At 33.3% G+C, this 23474-nt stretch overlaps 2 pseudogenes; both read right to left on the bottom strand.

Moving 5' to 3' along the window:
* Nucleotides 1–386: 386 nt before the first annotated feature.
* LOC149559524 (putative cinnamyl alcohol dehydrogenase 1 pseudogene) lies at nucleotides 387–13013 on the bottom strand (annotated as a pseudogene).
* Nucleotides 13014–13322: 309 nt separating this feature from the next.
* On the bottom strand, nucleotides 13323–16371 carry LOC149559523 (putative cinnamyl alcohol dehydrogenase 1 pseudogene; annotated as a pseudogene).
* Nucleotides 16372–23474: the final 7103 nt, after the last annotated feature.

The raw sequence follows: 23474 nt of genomic DNA, 5'->3' as shown, positions 1-23474 counted from the left end.
GGGGACCCTTCATCTTGTTGCTACCTTCTTTCAACTACACAAACCTTTGGCGATGCTATGGGCTTCTATTGTCGAAACCTCCAAATTTACTTTGGCATTCCTTCTTCAATATACTACATCAAATACTATTAGTGATGCCTTGAAAAATATATCAGTAGTATGCTTATTATTACATTATATGCATAATAAGCTAACTATTGCATATAATACTATTGGCAAGATTACATGGAAAAAAAAAATTTAGCCCATGGGCTTTGTTAGCATGTTCCTTTATTGTTTTCTATATCTGCGGCTTGTGTCTTTGACTATAATCTATATGTGATTAAGGAATGAAAATTTTAAAATGAAAATCTTGAATATCTCATGGTCTTGGTTGTATTTGTAGGTTAAACTTTGATTTTAGAAGGGAAACCAATAATGGCAAACACTCCTTCCATTTTCAAAAGTGGTATGTAAAGATCAATAGGGTGGCCCCCTAAAGTAGTGTCAATGATGAAATCTAGAGACTTGGATGAAGCCTCCTTCTATTCTTTGTCAGATGACAGAATAAATTTATTTGCTCCAAGAATCTTCAACGCTTCCTCCTTCTTCGATACAGGTGTGCTCAAAATTGTAACATTTAACCCAAATGCCTTTCCAAATTTTACTACCATATGGCCTAGCCCACCAAGCCCAATCACTCCAAGACACTTGCCTACATGGTTCATGTGATAGTGCATCATGGGGCACAATAATACCAGCACACAACATAGGAGCTGCAGAAGCCAGCATGTAGGTTTTCTAGTACGTTAAAGTAGTACCTTTGGTGATCAACAATATGGTCAAAATATCCTCCTTTAGTTATCGTGCCACCCACATCAACACCATTAAAGCTGAAAATACTTCCCTTCACACAATTAACTTCCATTTTAGCACTGTAATATTGATATTCTAGGCAAGAACTGACATATGTGCCAACTCCTATGCGATCACCAACTTTGAACCAAACCACATTAGAACTAGTTTCTTTGAAAATTTCCACAATTTCATGCCTTGGCACCAATGGATATCTTGAATCACCATGTTTATTTCGAGACCATACAACATCTGCATAAACAATTCCATAGTATGTTATCTTGAATGTGATGTCACCTCTTTCAACTCTTCTATGTCACTTTCATCACCATTACCAAGAGTAGGAGCCCCTCTAAACCTTTTTGCTAACTCTTCTTCAATGTATTTATCCCTTATTTATATTCTTCTTCTATTCAAATTTCTCAGTAACATCTTTACCTATTTTGAAATTCTTTCTTGAAATCCTCAACTTTCATAGTTTTCTTTCAATCTATTAGTGAAACTGTTAATTCTTGAATTATAGCAAATGGAAATTTTGGAGATCCATGGACTCCCATTCATAACTTGTCCCCCTTTTGAAAACCTTTGAGAATCATTATTTCATACATATTTACATTAATATGATGAAATTAGTCAGGCCACAGGCAGGTCCAACTAAAATTTTTTTTGTTTCCAAACACCTAAAGTGCCAAAGTATCCATACACCCTTTTGCATTGATTAGAAATAAGTTTGATTATCAAACCATCAATTAAAGATTATTTTACCATTAATCTACAAAGAATCAATTTAATGCCCTAGGGTCCTTTGACTGGCTTTAAAAATTGACCAAAAAACCTAATAGAGCTCTGAAATCAAACACATAGATTTTGTGTTCCGCACAATTTTACCATATTGAATCTTCTCTCATGAAGAATTCTTAGTCAAAAGATACTGACTATCAAAGTTTCCCTTTCAGAATTACTTGCAAGTAAACATGTCAAAAAACAATAAATTGCATTTGAATTCATCTTCAGAAACTAGGTAAACTGACACTTGAGGAAACAAAAATTGGAATGTAGGTTCACTATCATGAGGAGAATATAGATCTACTATTTAAGCTCATGAAAAATAATAGGAAGCAAATGGAAAGTGGTCAAAGTGGGTGTTGTGGTGTTCACAACACATGCCCCATTCCTTACTAGGAATGGGGACCCCCTACTTTTCTTGACTCGCAAACTCATAGTTCGAGAGTCGGGAGAAGAAGAGTTTTATCAGACCTTAGAATTTTAGAATCAAATATTTGAAAAAATCACAAAGCAAAAAAATCAAAAAATTAAAAAACACAAAAAATTAAAACAAAATTTAAAAAAATTTTAAAAATAAAAATAAAAAAATTAAATTAAAAAATTAAAAAAAAAATTGCCGCACACATTTGCGCCACCAAGTGCATTTGCACTGTCGTGCGCTCGTGCGATGACATGCTCATGCACTGGCATGGCTTGCATCATGCACGCTACGTGCTGGGGCATCTCGCACCCCATATGCATGCGCATACACAGCACACTTGGGCAGCTCACGTCATGCGCGTTCGCGCTCGCGTAGTTTGTGCATGTGCAAAGCGCACATGCGCTACCACAAAGGGTCGCATGCCCAAAGTGTGCACACACATGATCAAGGCACCTCATATGCATTCATTCCATGTGCTTCCAAGGCACCATGTGCCCTTGCCAAGCTGCCCTTTCACATCCAATTTTGTCTGAATAGCCATAAAATGGATTTAAAATATATTGTTTAAGTATAAGCTGACATATATTTACGTCAACTTATAGTTAAGATATATTTTAATATATGCGATGAATCTTTTGAGATAGGTTTTAGACCTCCCCGAGATAAGGTAAAGATTCTAGAAAATTTCAGGGCTTCAGAAATCCAAACTTAGCCAAATTTTAGGGCTTCAGGAATCCAGATTTAGCCAAATTTCAAGGCTTCAAGATTTTAGACTTAGCCAGATTTCAGGATTCACCTCCAGTTTTGTTTGAGTAGCTAGTGTGTCTTTACTATGCATTGTTAATTCTACGGACTAATGTTTGCTTCTTTTGTAGTAAAAAATGGCATCCTCAACTTGTCGAGATTATAACTTTTGACTTGAGCCTCAGAATTCAGAACCGCTTACACCGTTGGAAAGAAGAACTAAAGATCTAATTTTAGTCTCTAAAATAGGAGCCTTTAGCTATCCAATTTTAGGGACCAACAAGGGTTCTGACTTGAAATTTTGAGCAAAAGACCTCCAAAAAGGTCATATAAAATGGCTTAGGAAAATTTGTGAAAAAATATGAAAAAGTTGCAAACATTTGATCATCTTGGATAATCTGGATCACTTGGTTTCTTGTCAAGAAGGATTGGATAGGTGGAGAGAAGACAAAGGTCAAAGATATAGAGGTTGGACACATAAAGAAAAATTGTTTCCTCATCTTATGTAGCTATTGGAGACAAGATTCAAGGTAGGTGCTTTGAGATTTTTAATTGAAAAAGTAGAGGAAGTGCAAGTTTATGAAAGTAATTGGCTATAAAGAGGTGTAAATAATTAGAAAGGGGCATGGAGTGTATACAAAAAGTGATTTAAAACCTCATTTGAGAAAAACTCAGTAATCATTTTCAAAATTGAGAACTTTGATTTTTTGGCAAATTGAGTTGCAGGTCTGTAGCTCCATAGGTATGCAGGTCCGTAGCTCCACATTTTCATGCAGGTTTTCAATTTAGAGGTGCACTGACAGTTGACTACTAGTTCCAAAAATAGCACTTTGCATGTATTGGGAGCGCATTTTGACGGCAAGTTAACTCCAACACACATCAAGTGAAGGGCCAACTTCTATTTTTGGTGTCTCCATGCACTTCTACTTCGATTGATGGCTTCCTCCTACTTTTTCTCTCATGCTTTCATTTTTTTTGACATGTAAAGGGCTCATACATCCAATTAATGAATAAAATATGGATGGAGTCCCTCTAAGCACTAGTTAGATTGTGAGTTTGTATATATTTAGTTTGTTTAAATATTTTAAAAGAATTTTATTGCATCGAGATATCTCTCACTCTCAACACAAATTGAGGAGATGATTTCTTATAAATACCCCATTGTAAAATGTAACAAGGGCTGCCATTATTATGCAATAAAGATATTCTTTTGGTGCTAGCATTTGGAGTGTAGTTATTCTTGCCTAAATGTGTCATTGTTTTGTGGATTTTATTCATGAGATTGTGATTGAGTCAAAGGTTTATTGCTTTGTTTCTGGTTCTGCGATCTTTTAGTTCTAGTGTTTGCTACAAATATATGAATTCCATTGACGTAACAAGCTTGAGAAGAAATCACCCGATTGTGTCTACATAGCTTTTTGTCTTGCATGAGTGCACTTTTCGTGGCCTTGAGATTTGATGAAGAGTGAAACATCATTCGCTTTGTTAAAGATTCTCATCCACGATTGCATCAATGGATTCTAGGAAGCACTACTCCTATTTTCATTGGTTTCTTGTCGATTTCTTCAAAGGTTTAACTCACAGCGTGTTGTGTTCTATAGCTTATGTCCATTTAGGAATTTCAATTTCAAGTTGTTTGATTTCATGTTATTTGCTTTCAATTTTGTTATTTTCTTTGCTAACCCCCTTGTTAGATTAGGATCTCATACTAGCTGCATTGTTAGAGTTGCATTCATTGAAAAATAGAAAATACAAAAAATATTGTTCTTTTGGTGTGATATTTTCAAACAGCGAATAGATTTTACTTGATTTCAAGGTAAAAGAGTTTTTAGAACCAGCAAAGGCCTCCTTGTGAACACTCACATTTGTGTTCTACTAAGCAGATTTTGGTACGTCGCAAGACAAACATTGAAACTTGGAGTGGATCCTTAAAAAGATTTTCTTTTCAAGAGAGGAATTACACTATGGATTTTTGCCATTGACCTCGTGCAAAATGAATGCCCAATAGTGGGCTACTCAAAATTTGTAGACTGGAAACACTAACAGAAAAACATTTTTTGAAAATGAAATTGACCTAGGAAAGTGTGCAAACATATTCGTCAACACTTGAAAATTGGCACACTAAAAGTATTTTTAGAGTACAACACATTGGTACAATCCATTTGATCTCATATGTCATGAATTTCTAATTATGACATCATGAATAGGGGTACTCATCAACATGCACCTTTTAACACAAGTTAAAATATTAGAAATTGCATTTGGAATCGCATTTGAAAATAGATCAAATGGATTCTTAATAAGTCCAAAATTGAAACATAGCATTTATTTGACCTCTAAAATGCAAATCAAAAACAAGTTTCTCATTTGGCTCAACTGATCAAAAGTTATAACTCGTCAAATAGGGCCTTCCAGAATTTAGAACTAAGTGCATCAGCATGACAACATTAAATGACCAAATTTGAGGGATTCAAAACTTATTCAAACAAATTCAAAATGACTCAAAATTTGAAGCATAGCCTCTTTGGTATGGACACTAAACATTTTGAAAGAGGAATTTCATGAAATATTATTGGGTGTGAGATATTCAATTGCAAACACAACCTCCTGTCGTTGTTTGACACTTCAAAAATGCAGAATTGGACAATTGCTCAAAATGAGACTTCATGGAATGGCTCAAAATGGAAATTAATCTTCATGAAACACATAGACATATTGAATGCATGGCGTTAAAAAATTTAAACACCAGATGGGGCTCAAAAGTATAGCCAGGTGCATATGCATTAAAAGCATTTAAAGGGTTTGATTAAATTTCAATGGTTCTCAAAATTTGGACTACAATTTTGAGGGCCAATAGTATCTCTATCTGGGGATGCATGTCCCTTGTAGGCATGGAAAGAATTCAGATCTCTAGAAGAAATAGACCACTCACAACAACTTCAAAAACTCCTCTTGAACAACTTTACTGAAAGCAAGGAAACAACTACTACTATGTACACACAATGGCCCCAGGCCACTAAACTTCAATTTTTTATTTTTTTTCACCTCTGTCATAAATTTTATTCTCATCTAAAGTTTCATGAGGTAAATAGGAAATACTTCCCTTATTAATTTCACCACTCAAATTATCATTTTGAATCAAATCACTCAGTAAAACTGAATCTAAACCTTGACTATTACAATGCATATAAAAATTTGATTCTCTTTGAATCATAAAAAGTCCATCTTCTATGTTATTGAAGGAAAATTACTAGATCATATAGTATCAAAACAAGGTAATAGGATTGATTCAGAAAGTGTAAAGGAAATACACAAACTATGCCTCCTAGTTAACCACAACAATGTCATATCTTTCTTCGGTCAGATAATTTTCTTAGGAAATTTGTTGCTAATTTTGTTGAGACAAAAATTCTATTGGCTATAATTTTAAGAGAGAAGCATAATTTTAAGTGGGATGACCTAGTAGTTAATCAATTTGAATCTATTAAGGAACTCATTGCCAAAGCACCTGTCCTCATCCATCCTAATTTTAAACAAGATTTTATGATGTACTACTATGCATCTAAACACACAATGTCTAGTATTCTTCTTTAGAAGAATGAGAGGAGAAAATAAATTCCAATATCCTTCATGAGTTTTCCACTAAAGAAATAAGAGTTGCACTATTCTCCAACCAAAAAACAAGCCTTTTCCATTATTAAATTGTAAAACAATTTTTCTATTACATTCTTCATTCAAACTCAGTGGTCTATGTCCCTAGTGTGATAGCCAAATTCTTTTAACCTCTGTCATAAATCTGATTCTAATTTGAACTTTCATGAGATCAACTAGAAATACTTCCCTTATCATTTTCACCAGTTAGATTATCATTTTGAGTCAACTCACTCAACAAAATTGAATCTAAACCTTGACTTTCACAATGCATATAAAAATGTGATCCTCGTTCTTCAACAACTTGCTCATTATGAAAGTTCTTAGCAGCATGCTTATAACTATCAAAGTTAGACTGAAACTCTCCTTTATTTAATGAATCATGCATGCTATCAACTTTGAATATGAAGGCTAAATACTTCCCTTATCATTTTCACCAGTTAGATTATCATTTTGAGTCAACTCACTCAACAAAATTGAATCTAAACCTTGACTTTCACAATGCATATAAAAATGTGATTCTCTTTCTTCAACAACTTGCTCATTATGAAAGTTCTTAGCAGCATGCTTATAACTATCAAAGTTAGACTGAAACTCTCCTTTATTTAATGAATCATGCATGCTATCAACTTTGAATATGAAGGCTTCATACTCTACTTGGGGAAAAGAATCACACATACCTTCAAATTGTGTATCCTTATGCATAGCCAGATTGTACTAAAATGAACACTTTCATTTGTACTCACACATGTCATCAATATCAAAATCTAAAACTAATCCATAATCTTCAAATGGTTCTTCACAATCAAAAAATAGATTAGTCTTCGCATTAGAGTGTCCATCATAAAATTCATTACAAGATGCATGCTGATTTTCAATAATACCTTCATCAAACACTTGTCATAAATCTCATAAGATGCAACATCATCATCTTCACCATCATACTCAAAAGAAGAACAATCTAACCTCTTATAGTAGTAGGAAAAGGTATCATCATTAAACTCATTCTCAACTAAATTTGAAACTTCCAATTGTTCTTCAAACAAAGGATTAATAACTCCATGTAATGATCCTCTGTAGACATTATGACAAGTGATCTGTTGATCAACATCAAACTCCTCACCATATAATAGATTAGTCAAAACTTTAAAAGCATTTCTAACATTAGTTTCATGGACACTTTCAGCATATGAAGAAGAAAAATTAGAATCATCACAAGAAGACACACCATCAACTCCATCAACAAAGCATGTAGAAAAAAGATCAATATTAGTTGCATTGTCTTTATGAAAGTGATTCAAGTGTCTTTCAAACCAATTATCTTTAGGTGCTAATGCATTAACCTTAGAATCATTTGTATATTGTTGGTTACTATTGTATGTGTCCTCAAGTCACTCATCTACGAAATTACATAATCCATTCTTATAAACAATTTCTATATGTTCATATTGTGTAGACAAATCTTCTTCACACTTACTAACCTCAAGATAATTCACATAACTCTAAAATGGAACTTCACTTTTAGATTTAGAAATAGAACTCATACCTTTACTTGCTTAAGAGCACTCACTTCTGCCATTGCTTTCTTCTTCCCAATCAACATTAGACTCATTTGAAGATTAACAAGTAGTATCATTTTCCTCAGTTTGATTCGAGTGACCACTCTTATCATCTCCTTCATATGATGCCTCTTGATTATATATCATATTAGCAAACTTTACTGTCACCACTTGAAACATGAATTTTAGCTCCTTCATTCTCATATTGAGATGAATATCTTTCAACTTTAGATTTTATAACATTGTCAACTTGATGCAATCTATGAATAAGAGAAATCACTTCTTGCATATCTGACTGATCAAGTGAATCCACCTTACTATCCACTGCTAAAACCTTACAAACATATGTACTCTATTCTTCTAATTGTGACTAAGATAAATATGACTCACATTATTCATCTTGCATTATCTCTCCATTCCATGTCATATCAGCAATATCAAATTCATGACCAAAGACATAACTTTCAGCCTTGTCACTTGCACAAGACTGAGATCTAGGTGCAACAACCTCATGTTTTGAAGCATTAGTTACATCATTATACATATAATTATCATGAGAAGAACTTACTACTATAACTAAACTTATATTCATAAAATCAACACAGTGCTCAACCCTATCAAAGTCTAAAATAAATCTTACTATTGTAACATCATGAACATATGTGTCTTCATTTGCAATAGAATCATTCCTCTCTACACACAAACTCTAATTTGAAATTTCAATCTGATTATATGTTACATCATGGGTGTTAACATTATGATTTAAAATTATAGTGTCAACACTATGTTCCACTTTTCTTTCATAACCATTACATCAGCAATCATTCATAGAATAATGACCTCTAATCAATCCATACTTCAAATTATTTTCAATATCTCTAGTAGTCATAAAAGACCAATATAATGTTTGTGGTTTTCTATCCCTTATTAGATAATTCATTTTCTTGTCAAATGCATCAAAGTAAACATCTAAACACATCTAAACTCACTCCAAGATGAAATAAAACACACTAGTAGAAATGAAAACCAATCTCTAGCATCACCTTCTAATGTTTGAACAAATAATTTCATGTGCATGTGTTCATGATAAATCTCATAGTCACCCATCAAATCACTGAATAACTCAACATGATGACTAGCTGAAACAAGATGGTTCCTACTAAACTTAGGTAATTTATTTCTAACATCATTAGGAATGACATTTGGGAAACCATGAATGCAATTGAAATTTAATGGCATATATTGCTTGGTAGAAATAGATCTAGAAATTTCACTGATAGGCTACATACTAGATGAAAGGAAATTCAACATTCTTCAAAGATTTAAAACTCATTCACCCATAATAAATCTCAGATTCACAATTTACAGCAGATCTATACAATGTTCTACCAAATAAGTCTATTCAAATACACTTCACAAACTTAAATACAACAAGCTAAAACTTATTCCCATGAAGTGTATAAAACTTATCACACTATTCTCCTCTTCCTAGTGCTGAAAATCACTTGATGGAGAACATACGTATACTACTTTCTTTCATGATAAGAACAACATCATGAAAAATAAAATACCTACAATATTGATGTTGAAACCACTAATCTACTAGTTTGGCACTAGTGTTGATTTCAATTCTTCACACCACTAATCAAATCCTTATAGAACTGCCATCTCCTTGAGGAGTACAAAATGAAATCATTGCTATAATTCATTTTAACTTTCAAATTTCTTATGATAGTAGATCACATACAACACTTTAAAACTTTCCAGTCAAGAGTTTATATATCTCTCTTCTTGTTTAAAACTCAACATTCAGATCTGCCTAATTCAGCTAAAACCTCATGAAAAGTAGTTATACATAACCAATCTACACTAGTATAGAGATCCTTTAGAGAGTCACTAATCACAATTGTGAGAAAAATTTTAAAAATATGATTTATAACATGACATATCTGAATTGGATTTTAAATTTGTAGAATTTGCAAACTATCAAACACTTAGAAGAGAGAAACCATTGTTAAACAATTATAACTCTAAATTTATAGTACTACTTTGAAAACCACAACTGATAGGAAATAAAACTTGGTAACAATATAATCTGCATTCAATTCTTCAAAGCTACTTTGTCCAAGCATAATGCTTAACTGGGGAACACAAAACCTTGCATACAAAATTTGAATATGCAAAATATATCAGAGATGTCTAGCTCCTTATCAGTGCATTCCTTCATAGACTCCCCAATAGAGTCACCATTTTGTTGGCTCCTAATTTAGTAGTTTTGAAAATAACCAAGAAACCAGATCAATGCATCAAATTCCTATGACAGATACACTCGACTATAGTCTTGGTCCAACTATAAGGCATAAATCCTTCTTCATTTTAGGCTCTACAAGACCTAGGTGGGTTAACCTTGAGGTTCTAACATATGCTACCAATGAAATTAAATCATAAATATGAACCTATTAATAGTAGATGCAACCTTTTTATCTTTTGATACTTATGCAATGATATAGAAATGAGATAGCTACAAATCATATCCTATGAACTCATAAGCTAAGTGAGGGTTAATTCTTTTGTGCCCACTAAAAAATGTGAAAAACTAAATTTATTAGATTAAAATGATTTGTGCAAATAAATTTCACCCCAGCTTGCATCTGATTTAGTGATTAGTGCCTTATCCATTGAAACATAGAGTCATTACTAGTAGGATGACCTAACTTGATTGTCGTACAATTAATTTTGTCAACTGAAATCCCCAAATTCAATTCTTATGAAATATCCCCTCCATACAACCAAAAACCCTAATAGATCACTGAATAATTTACCTAAATCCTTGAGTCAAAAACAACAATAGATTTGATATACAACTCATCCAATATGTCTTAAATCAAATGAACCTTATTCACTCAATCTCAAAGCTAATAACATATGAAGAATTAGGAGAGATAATAAGAAAACCTAGATAATTCATTGTAAATCCCCTTTATATTCATCCATGGAAAGTCTGAATACATAAATTGATAACACTAAATGAAACTCAAGATACCTCACATGATCTAACATCAATCTCCATTTATCTTAGAATAACAACACATGAAAATGAACCAAAAATATACACATAAGTAGATGTATGGCCTTCACTACTAGAGCTCAGCTCAATAGACAAGAAGCAAACCCAACTATAGCCTTGGTTTCACAGTAAAAATTGGAACGATGTTGGTTTTCTAATAGAAAACTGCCAACCCTTCAAAAGAGAAGAAGAAAGAATAATATAGGAGGAAAGAAATCCTATATTTGATCAGAAGATGATAAGTGTCCACTCAAAATTCTTTTCCAAGAAGTTGAAAAACCTATCTCTACCCTCTCTCTCTATAACTGCAAGTCAAATCTCCACCATTTTGGCCTCAAGAAGTAAGAAATATCTAAGATATTTGATTGGAAAGAATAACTGATTTCTGATGTCAAATTTGAACTCAAGGTAAAAGTAAAAATCAATTAAAAGATGAACTCTTGAGGCACAAAAAAAAAAATATTAGAATTCATTTAGGCTTCAACCAACTTCAATGTCTATCCTCTAACCAATTTTGATGCTCCATGATGAAAACTACCCGTTTTGTTAAGAATGCCCTAGAAATTGCAAATTTGCTTATAGCTCAAACTAGTCGATTGTTGTCCAAAATCAAACCTCATATTCGAAAAGTTTATTTCCTCTTGGTTCCAAAAGTATATTAAAGTCCATATTTTGAGTAAAAAATGCCCCTGTTATGCCCCTCTAAAAATTTGGGCTCCTGCTATGGCCTTGCACATAAAAAAGAATGAATTTGAAAAAAAATAAAATCCATAGTTTAAACTATAGAAATTCAATTTTTTGAAATCAAATATTTCAATCTTAGATTGAACGTGCAAATAGAGGATATTATTTTAAATTTAAAACTCCTTTATATCCCCTCAACCTCTCTAATGGTGCCACATGTCACCATGTTACTAGTCCTTTGACTACTATGGGTCCCACATCTCATTATGAACTCCTCGCCAAATTTTAAATTTTTTGACAAGGCACCATGTCACATGCCAAAAAATCTCCCATTTTTTGATGGTAACATGGTGACCACCAAATTTTGGAAACTTTTTTCTAGAAAAATCCTTCTTGGCTACCATGTCATCACCACCTCTATGCTTGCTCACCACCACATCACTGCCACGTGGTCCCACGTGTCATTGCCACCTCTATTTTCTCTATGTCACCATGGTTATCTAGTGAGCAACTCCACTTGGCGACGTAGCAACAGCCACAAGATCATCCATGTGTCACAAATTGATCACCCGGTCGATGAGCTCACCATCTCATTGATGACATCAACATCTTTGTTAGGGTGTTTGTTCAAAATTTGATTGCATGTCACCTCCAACTAGCTGGGGTCAACCATAGGTAAGGCTACATGTTGCATGCCTTGGAAAAGGCTATTGTCTTTTGGATGATAGGTATGTGGGCTAGAATTGTATTTAAAAACTTAAAATGGTCCCCACATCCCCAATGTGGGACAAAAGCACCAGAGGAGAGTCCCATTTTGACTCCATGTGTGGACTTCCATCTCCTTTGCAACTTTGATCTTGTCTTTCCCATGGGAATTCCTCTTTAAAGCTTTCCTTTATATGTTTGCAAGAAGAACTTGGCATTTCTTTTCTTTTGGATTCTCCTTTTTATCTTCTTACTCACAAGTTCTTCTTTTCATTTGGGGATTTCCTACTATGGACTGCCTGCGGGTTCTCTTCTATGCCAATCTATACATTCAACTTTATGCATGGGACTCCTTGATTTGGCATGGCTTTGACCTTCTATTGCATGCAACTTCCCTTCTATGATTTAGGTTCCTCCTCATGGTGTGGCCTTTTCATTTCATAGCATGAACACCCCTATTTTTTGCATGCCAAAGCATGGGGCCCCTTCATCTTGTCACTACCTTCTTTGAAGTACACAAACCTTTGGCCATGCGATGAGCTTCTATTGCTAACACCTCCATATTTGCTTTTGCATTTCTTCATCAATCTACTACATTGAATACTATTGGTGATGCCTTGAAAAATATATGAAAAGTCTACTTATTATTCTATCATTTGCAAAATAATCTAACTACTACATCAAATACTATTGGCAAGATTCCATGGAAAAAAAAATTTAGCCCATGGGCTTTGTTGGCATGTTCCTCTATTATTAGCAACTTTTCTATATATGTGGCTTGTGTCTTTGACTATAATCAGCATGTGATTAAGGAATTCAAATTTTATAATGAAAATCTTGAATCTTTTGTGGTCTTGGTTATATTTGTAGGCTAAACTTTGATTTCAAAAGGGAAACCAACAATGGTAAACACTCCTTCAATTTTCAAAAGTGCCATGTAGAGATCAATAGGGTGGTCCCCTGAAGTAGTGTCAATGATGAAATCTAGATACTTGGATGAAGCCTCCATCTACTCTTTGTCAGATGACACAATAAATTTATCCACTCCAAGAATCTTCAATGCTTCCTCCTTCTTTGATACAGGTGTGCTCACAATTGTAACATTTAACCCAAAGGATTTTCCAAATTTTACTGCCATATGGCCTAGCCCACCAAGCCCGATCACTCCAAGAGACTTTCCTATTTGGTTCATGTGATGGCACATCATGGGGTTATAAAAAATAATAACAACACACAACAGAGGAGTTTTTGAAGCCAATGTGTAGGTTTTTTGGTATGTTAAAGTAGTACCTTTGGTGAACAAGAATATGGTTAGAATATCCTCCTTTAGTTATTGTGTCACCCACATCAACACCATTAAAGCTGATAATACTTCCCTTCACACAATTAACTTCCATTTTAGCATTGTAATATTGACATTCCTAGCAAGAACTGACATATATGCCAACCCCTATGTGATCACCAACTTTGAAGCAAACTACATTAGAACTAGTTTCTTTGAAAATTTCCACAATCGTGTGCCCTGGCATCAATGGATATCTTGAATCACCATGTTTATTTTGAGACTAGACAACATCCACATAACCAAGTCCACAATGTGTTATCTTGAATGAGATGTCATCTCTTTCAACTCTTTTGTGTCACTTTCACCATCCTTACCAAGAGCAAGAGCCCCTGTAAACCTTTTTCCTAACTCTTCTTCAATGTATTTATCCCTTTTTTATATTCTTTTTATTTTCAAATTTCTCAGTAACATCTTTACTTGATTTGAAATTCTTTCCTGAAATCCTCAACTTTCATAGTTTTCTTTTAGTCTATTAGTGAAACTCTTAATTCTCAACTTATAGCTAATGGAGACTTTGGGGATCCATGGGCTCCCATTCATAACGTATCCCCCTTTTGAAAACCTAAGAATCATTATTTCATACATATTTACATTAATACGATGAAAGCAGTCGGGCCCCAGGTGGGTCTGACTAAAAAAAAAATTGTTTCCAAATACCTAAAGTGCCAAAGTGATCCATTCACCCTCTCATATTGATTAGAAATAAGCTCAATCACCAAACCATCAATTAAAGATCATTTTACCATTAGTCTGGAAACTATCAATTTAATGCTAGAGGGTTCTCTGATCGGCTTTAAAAATTGACAAAACACCTAATAGGGCTCTGAAATCAAACACATAGATTCTCTATTCTACACAATTTTAGCTCATCAAATCTCATCTCATGAATAATTCTCAGTCGAAAGATACTGACTATCAAATTTTCCCTTTCAGAATTACCTGCAAGTAAACATGTCAAAATACAATAAATTGTGTTCGGATTCGGCTCCAAAAACTGGGTAAACTAACACCTGGGGAAATGAAATTAGGATGTAAGTTCATTGTCATGAGGAGAATTTGGAACTATAATTTGGGCTCATGATGAATAACATGATGCAAATGAAAAGCGCTCAAAGTGGGCTACTGAGAATTTGCTAACTAGAAACACTAACAAAAGAACATTTTTTGCAAATGTAATTGACCTAGGAAAGTGTGCAGACAGATTCATGAAGACTTGAAAATTGGAACACTTAAAGTATTTTTAGAGTAAAAAATAGTGGTACAATCCATTCAATCTCACCTTTCACAAATTCTGAATTATGACATCGCAAATAGGGGTATTGATCAATCTACACCTTTTGACACCAGTAAAAAATTAGAAATTGCATTTGGAATTGTGTTTGAAAACTGATCAAATGGATTTTTCATAAGCTCAAAATTAAAACATAGCATGTATTTAACCTATAAAATGTAACACAAAATAAATTTTCTCATTTGGTTCAACTGGTCAAAAGTTATAACTCATCAAATAGGGCCTACCAGAATTTAGAACTAAGTGCATCAGCATTACAACATTAAATGACCAACTTTGAGGGATTCAAAACCTAGTCAAATGGATTAAAAATGACTCAAAATATGAAACATAGACTCTCTAGTGTGGACACTAAATTGCAAACACAACCTCCTATATTTGTTTGAGACTTCAAAAATGTAGAATTGGACAATTGCTCAAAATGGGACTTCACATAATGGATCAAAATTGCAATTTATCTTCATGAAACACATAGACATACTGAATGCATGGTGTCAAAAATATTAAACACCTCATGGGGCTCAAAAGTATAGGCAGGTAGATATGCATTAAAAGCATTTAAAGGGCTTGATTAAATTTCAATGGTACTCAAAATCAAGACTACAATTTTGAGCACCAATAGTGGCTCTGTCTAGGGATGCATGTCCCTTGTAGGCATGGAAAGAATTCAAATCTCTGGAAGAAGTAGACCACTCATAACAACTTCAAAAACTCCTCTCGAACAAATTTATTAAAAGTAGGGAAATAGCTACTACTATGTACACACGATGGTCCCGAGCCACCAAACTTCAAAAAAAATTTTTTTACCTCTATCATAAATCTGATTCTCATCTAAAATTTCATGAGACAAAGTAGAAATACTTCCCTTATAAGTTTCACTAATTAGATTATCATTCTGAATCAACTCACTCAACAAAACTAAATCTAAATCTTTTCTTTCACAATGCATATAAAAATTTGATTCTCTTTGAATCCTAAAAAGTCCATCTTCCATGTTATTGAAGGAAAACTACTAGATCATATAGTATTGAAACAAGGGATTAGGATTGATTTAGAAAGAGTAAAGGCGATACACAAACTATGCCTCCCAATTAACCACAACAATGTCATATCTTTCTTCGGTCAGATAATTTTCTTAGGAAATTTGTCCCTAATTTTGTTGAGACAAAAAAACTATTGGCTATGACTTTAAGAGAGAAGCATAGTTTTAAGTGGGATGACCTAGTATTTAATCAATTTGAAGCTATTAAGGAAGTCATTTCCAAAGTACCTGTCCTCATCCATCATAATTTTAAACAAGATTTTATGATGTACTACTATGCATCTAAACACACAATGTCTATAATTATTCTTTAGAAGAATGAGAGGAGAAAATAAATTCCAATCTCCTTCATGAGTTTTCCACTAAAGAAATAAGATTTGCACTATTCTCTGGCCAAAAAAAAGCCTTTTCCATTATTAAAGTTGTAAAACAATTTTGGTATTACATTCTTCATTCACACTCAGTAGTCTATGTCCCTAGTGTGATAGCCAAATGTATTCTTACACAATAAGATGTGGTTATCAATAATCAACATGGGTAGCTAAAGTACAGGTGTTTGATCTTGATATCAAACCTACCAAATTGGTTCAAGGTCAAGGACTTTGTAAGCTGATGGAAGAAAATAAGGAAGAAGAACTCTATCCTTTTTGTCTATTCATAGGTTTGAAAGATGAATGGTTTTTAGATATATCATACTTTTTGACTTATGGACAGTGCCCAGAGCATTTAAAAGGAAAAGATCAAAGGAGCCTACATCTCAGGGGGGCTAAATTTGTGATTGTTGATGATAATCTATATAAGAAAGGGTTGGATGGAATATTCTTTAGTTGTGTTGATATAGATCAACAAGAAAGACTCTTCCAGACTTGCCACAATGAAGCATGTGGTCAAAATTTCTCTTCCTTGGTGATAGCCTTCAAAAATTTGAAGAGTGGTTACTATTGGCCATGCATATTTAGGTCTTCCTATAACTTGGTAAATAATTGTGAAATATGTAAATTATATACTAGTAAACCACATCTAGTTGCTCTTTTTAATACTAGTAATCATTGATGAACCTTTTCTATAGTGGGGATTAAACTTCATCTCGACCCCATTAACCTAAATTTAAGCAATGGTCATACTCATATACTTACCACCATAGACTATTTCACCAAATGGGTGGAGGCAGTGTGTTAGTGAACAAATTGTCTTTCCTACAAAATTTAGTAATTGAATCTATGCCCAAAACCAAAAATTCAAAAGTTTCACAACAAATGGGTAAACGTTACATTAATCATTTCCCTTTGAATTTTTATAGGTACAACTCTCTTTAAAAATAATTTATCAATTAATTTAAAAGACCAAAACAAACAAATTGTACACTTTTGCTGGAAAGTGTTTAAGGGACACTCACATACTCTTAGGTACTAAGCTATTGATTTACAACTTCATAAATTTAACATTAAATCAAGAAGCTCATAGTCTTTTCACAAATGATTAAGACTCAAATATGAGCTTAAATTCTACAACAACTTAAACCAATTTTCACAAATGAAAGATAAATACAAACATCAAGAGAAATAGTAGTAGATGTCATACAATATTAACCATCATGGCTCATAAAGTAACCATAACTAATTTTGCTCAAACACTAAGTTTCAAAGCACAGTAAATATATATATAATTCAAAAATACTTCCCAAGCACAAAGTCATTAATAGAGAACCTTTTCATATAGTACTATCTATCTATTACAATTTAAATCCAACAAACTTTAATAATACTAAACTTATCAAAGTATTTTTATGCTACCAAAATCTAATATTGTGCTAGCCAAATGCTTCAACATTTATAGTCTTTGACAAACCTAAAAAGGCCTCCATCAAAACCTAGGCTTTCATTTGAAAATAATTATAACCAAGGAAACAGTCTTAAAAATAGTTTTAAAAATTCAAACGTCAAAGATAACCATTTGTAACTAAACATCCTCACCAAGATTCTCTCTATCCACCATAGTATGCTTGACTAATTTTTATCTTCTAAAGGCACTCATAAATTCCTACATTGCGTGGGAGTGAGGATTCTTTAGGATGAATAGTCTTGATCTACATGCAGATTTCTACCGCTTGAGTTCCCTAATCGTACTACTTTGTCTTGGCATAAGATCCTTGTTCAAGTATAACATTGATTCAATGTTGGCTAGGATGGTGTAGTCACTAGAAGTAGGGGTGTCACTATCCTTCATCCTAGATATGGTGTCATTGAAGCTCTTAGTTAAAACCTCAAAGTCCATGTTGTCATCATCATACTATAAGATACCTATAGGGTTGGCAATCTGCATGTCTTTGAATAGCTCTTTATGCATTCTAGCAACTATGAGTTCTACTACTCACATCTCTTCGATAGTTCTTTTGTAGATTGAATCTTTCCAACACATATTATTGCTGAGGATGAAAACATGCATGAGTCTATCATCTTCATGGGGTTTTTTCTTGAAAACTTCAACACACCATATCTTTGAACTTTATGTACCTGAAAGACAATGGTTTGGCACTAAATTTCATCTGCCTCCCAAACCAAAACAAGGCTTTGGACCTCACCCAACAATGCTTCTCCTTCTATGTATGTGGTAGTGAAATCTAGGATAAATTTACTACCCTCCTTTACTATGGACCCTTCCCACTCATGCATTGAGTCTAAAAGTAATTTTTCCTTTTGCATTTTTTTGACTAATTGTTAGCTATGTAATGAATTGGGATCAAAATATTGTGGATTTTGAATCAATGGAAGAGTGCCCAAATTCATCATAGAATCTATATACTTGGACATAATAATTACTAGCCTTTTTAATTCTTTCTTTTCTTTCCTATTCCTTTTAGACTAAGTCAACATATTATTTGCTAAGAATTTGAAAAGTGATTTTCAATATATTTGGTGATGGCCCCCAATCCTGTTAGAAATGCTTTAGAATAAATGAGAGGGTGGGGGGGTGAATTAGTTATTCAAGGTCCAAATGTCTTATTCAAACTTTTTCATCAAGTAAAGTGTATCCATCAAACTTATTCATTCATTGAAGCTTTAACTTTCCTATTTAGCAAGTTACTTGTAAATCAACATGCAAGCATAGCACATAAAAAGATCAACACAAAACATAGTGATTTATGTAGAAATCCAATTTCATAGTAACATAATAATTACTTGCTCAAGGTCTAAATGTCTTATTCAAACTTTTTCATCAAGTAAAGTGTATCCATCAAACTTTTTCATTCATCGAAGCTTTAACTTTCCTATTTAGCAAGTTACTTGTAAATCAACATGCAAGCATAGCACATAAAAAGATCAACACAAAACATAGTGATTTATGTGGAAATCCAATTTCATAGTGGAACTCCAATTTCATAGTGATTTATGTGGAAATCCAATTTCATACTTGGACATAATAATTACTAGCCTTTTTAATTCTTTCTTTTCTTTCCTATTCCTTTTAGACTAAGTCAACATATGATCTGCTAAGAATTTGAAAAGTGGTTTTCAATATATTTGGTGATGGACCCCAATCCTATTAGAAATGCTTTAGAATAATTGAGAGGGTGGGGGGTGAATTAGTTATTCAAGGTCCAAATGTCTTATTCAAACTTTTTCATCAAGTAAAGTGTATCCATCAAACTTATTCATTCATTGAAGCTTTAACTTTCTTATTTAGCAAGTTACTTGTAAATCAACATGCAAGCATAGCACATAAAAAGATCAACACAAAACATAGTGATTTATGTGGAAATCCAATTTGGGAAAAATCACTAGTAACATGCTACTCAATTCTCACTCTTCTGAAGTGATGCCCTATAAAAGTTCTACCTTGTTGAATGCTACAACACATTGTTAAATGTGACCTGGTTAAAGGATTTAACCACCTTGTTATAAGTGGGCCTAGTTAGAGGACATTAGAACATTCACTTGGAATGTCACCCTATTAAATGATTTACAAATGACTATTAAACCAACCTAAGTCCATAGGATTTTATTTTACCCTAACTGATACAATTGCTAGAGAGTAATAATAATGGGTTTTGACCTACTTATAGAATACAACTCAACTTGCAGAACTCAATTCACTTCTCAACTCATAACATTGCCTAGCTTTCAATTTCTATAGCTCTAACAACTTACCCTCCTTTCAAGCTTAGTCTCCTTGAGTCTCCATACTCAATGTACCAATGTAATCCTCTCTTTCTAGCCACTTGTCAAAGTAGAGTCTTTGTGCTATGTTCTTCCTTCTCCTAGATGCCTTCTTCTTGACACCATTTAACCACTTCACAATTTGGCACACTAGTAGCTCTTACTTCTTGATCTATGACTCCTTAAATAGAAAAATGGAATTTATTTTCCTATTTGATTCTTCCCTCCTTTGATTTCAATTCATATGGATTAAGTAGAATTCATTGAATCTAACCCATATTTTGTTTCTTCTAGAAACATCATGAAGAATCCTCTTGAATTCACTCAAAACTAGTTTACATAAAATTCTATGCTACCAGTTCATCATTTTGATCCTCTAACTGATTCAAAAAATTCAAGGTAACAACTTTCTTGGTTTAGATTTGGCAAATCTTTGACATTTCCAATAATCCAGCAGCTCTGCACTATTGAAATTCTGGTACTTGGCACAAACTGTGTTACTCGGCATCAAGTGTGTTTTACTGATTCTAGGCACTTGAAGTTTACTTAGCATCAACTAGGATTTTTTGATGCTTGGCACATATTATTTTTCTTGGCACCTATTATTTTACTTGGCACTTGAACTTCACTCAGCACCTAAAGTTTACTCAACACACACTAGATTTTTTATCTGTTCGGCTATAACTAAAAATTTGTTTGGCTTAAAATAGTTTGCTCGGCATGCACTGATGAACTCAGTTTAAGTTTTGCAATCAACATTGTTCCAACTTATTCTTCTAATGTTTCTAAGTGTGGCCAACCTCTGTATCTTCAAGTATGTTACAAATATAACATTTAACCATTATCTTATCTGATCCTTTACCTTCATTACAAAACCATAACTCAACCTTTCCTTTAGGTTCTCTTGTTATATCTTATTGATTAAATTCTCTTCATCAATAAACTAAGTGATAGTACTTGGATCTTGTAAGAAATTTTCATTCCTATAAATAGAAATTTTGACATTAATAAAAAAACAATGATTGAAAACATTCTTTTAACAACAATATCTCTCTTTCAATCAATCTTTTTCATTAATGATCTTTTCAATCAGATTTCCAGCAATCTTCCTCTTTGGCATTGATGGCAAACCAAACTGATCAGCCATCAGACTAAAATATTCAACTATGTTATCAAAGTGCTAACTAGGTTAGAATAGTAAGTCAAATGCCAAAAGGAAATTGTGTCACCATCAATTTGTCTCATCATCTTTTCTTGATCTACTCTCCTTATTGCTTTACTTCTATTTCTCCCTCTTAGTTGTTGTATCCTTTCTTACATTCTCTCCCTTGGTATGCATTGCTCATCTTCTATTATTTCTTTCTTTGTCCATATTTTCTGATCAAATTCTTCATCTTCTCCCTCAACTTTTGATCAGTTTCTGATACTTCTGCCTCTTTGACAACAATGCCAAAAAAATATTATTTCAGCATCTTATCATGCAAGTGTAGTATTTGTAGGTTCTTTCAATTTCTCCCTCTGTCACCTTGCTTGTGATTAATTTGGAACTTCATCACTTCAATATCTTTAGGCATGCATCCTAAATTAAATATCCTTTCCATCAATGTGTAATATTCCAACAATCAATTCATTTGATGCAGGGGAGATTTGATTTTTCTTCAAGTAGCCTTGGCTAGGGGTATCACTCCTAACTTACCTCTAAGATTCTCAAAAAAATCTTTAGGTAGTGCTTTTGTGAAGATGTTAGAATCTGTTCCTTTGAGCTAACATATTCCATCTTCACTTTTTTTTCTTCCACCAATTCTCTTACATAGTGATACTTGATTGCAATGTGCTTGGTTTTTCCATGCATTATAGGGTTCTTTAATATCTTGATAGCACTTGTATTATCACAATAGTTTATCATAGGCTCATTTACCTCTTCCTTCATACCTTTCAATAGGTGTTTGATACATATAATATTAGTACAATTGATGGTAGCTACAACATATTTAGTTTTTGCAGTGGACTGTGAAGTATAACTTTGCCTTTTGCTGGTCCATGTAAGCAATCCTCTTCCCAAGAAAAGTGGTCCTACATTGGTGCTTTTTTTTGTCATCAATATTACCTCCCCAATCTACATTAGTGTAGGCTCTTAGTTTAAATTTTTCACTTCTCTTGTAGTACAAACCAAAGTCATTAGTTCCTTTTAGGTACCTCAATATTCTCTTTACTGCTATAAGATGATTTTCTCTTGGATTTGCAAATTTTTTTGCCACTATTCCAATAGCTAATGCAATGTCTAGCCTACTGTGTACAACATACTTCAACGTTCCAATCATTGATCTATACATTTTCTAATTCACTTTAGTTGACTCATCATTCTTTGATAACTGATATCCTATCACCATTGGTGTGCTAACTAGTTTTGAGTCTTCTAATCCAAATGTCTTGAGTATCTCCTTGATGTATTTTTATTGGGTCACAAATATTACATACTTCAATTGATGTACTTGTAATCCAACAAAGAATTTGATTTCTCCAAACATTGACATTTCAAACTCATGTTTCATTTGATCTGCAAAGTCTTTGCATAGAACATCTTTTCCTCCAAATATTATATCGTCAAAAAAGATTTTAGATATCAAAATATCTTTACCTTTTTCTACCTTGATGTACAAGTTGTTGTTATCATCTGTTCTCTCAAATCCTATCTTCACAAGATATTTGTGCAATCTCTCATACCATGCTCTAGGTGCTTGCTTCAAACCATAAAGTGCCTTTTGCATTTTGCAAACCATATCCTTGTTGTCATCAACAAATCCCTTTGGTTGTTCTATGTAGACTTCCTCTTCCACTATAGCATTTAGAAAAGCAGACTTCACATCCATTTGGTAGACTTTGAAACCTTTCTAAGTAGCATATGCAAGTAATGTTCTTACTCCTTCCATTCTTGCAATAGGGGCAAATGTTTCCCCATAATCCAATCCTTCTTCTTATGCATAGCTTTTGCAAACTTGTCTAGCTTTGTTTCTAGTTATCTTACCATTCTCATCAAGTTTGTTCTTAAACACCCATTTGGTACAAATTACATTCTTATCAACTAGTTTTGGAACTAGGGTCCAAGTTTTGTTCTTCTTAATCTAGTCTATCTTTTCTTCCATATCTTTATACTAGTCATCATCTTGTAGAGCATCTCTCACTATTTT

This window comes from Cupressus sempervirens, chromosome 5 (genome assembly GCF_028749045.1).
Source record: "Cupressus sempervirens isolate cs-2001-9-10 chromosome 5, ASM2874904v1, whole genome shotgun sequence".
Lineage (NCBI taxonomy): Eukaryota > Viridiplantae > Streptophyta > Pinopsida > Cupressales > Cupressaceae > Cupressus > Cupressus sempervirens.
This window is presented reverse-complemented; position numbering and strand designations above follow the sequence as displayed.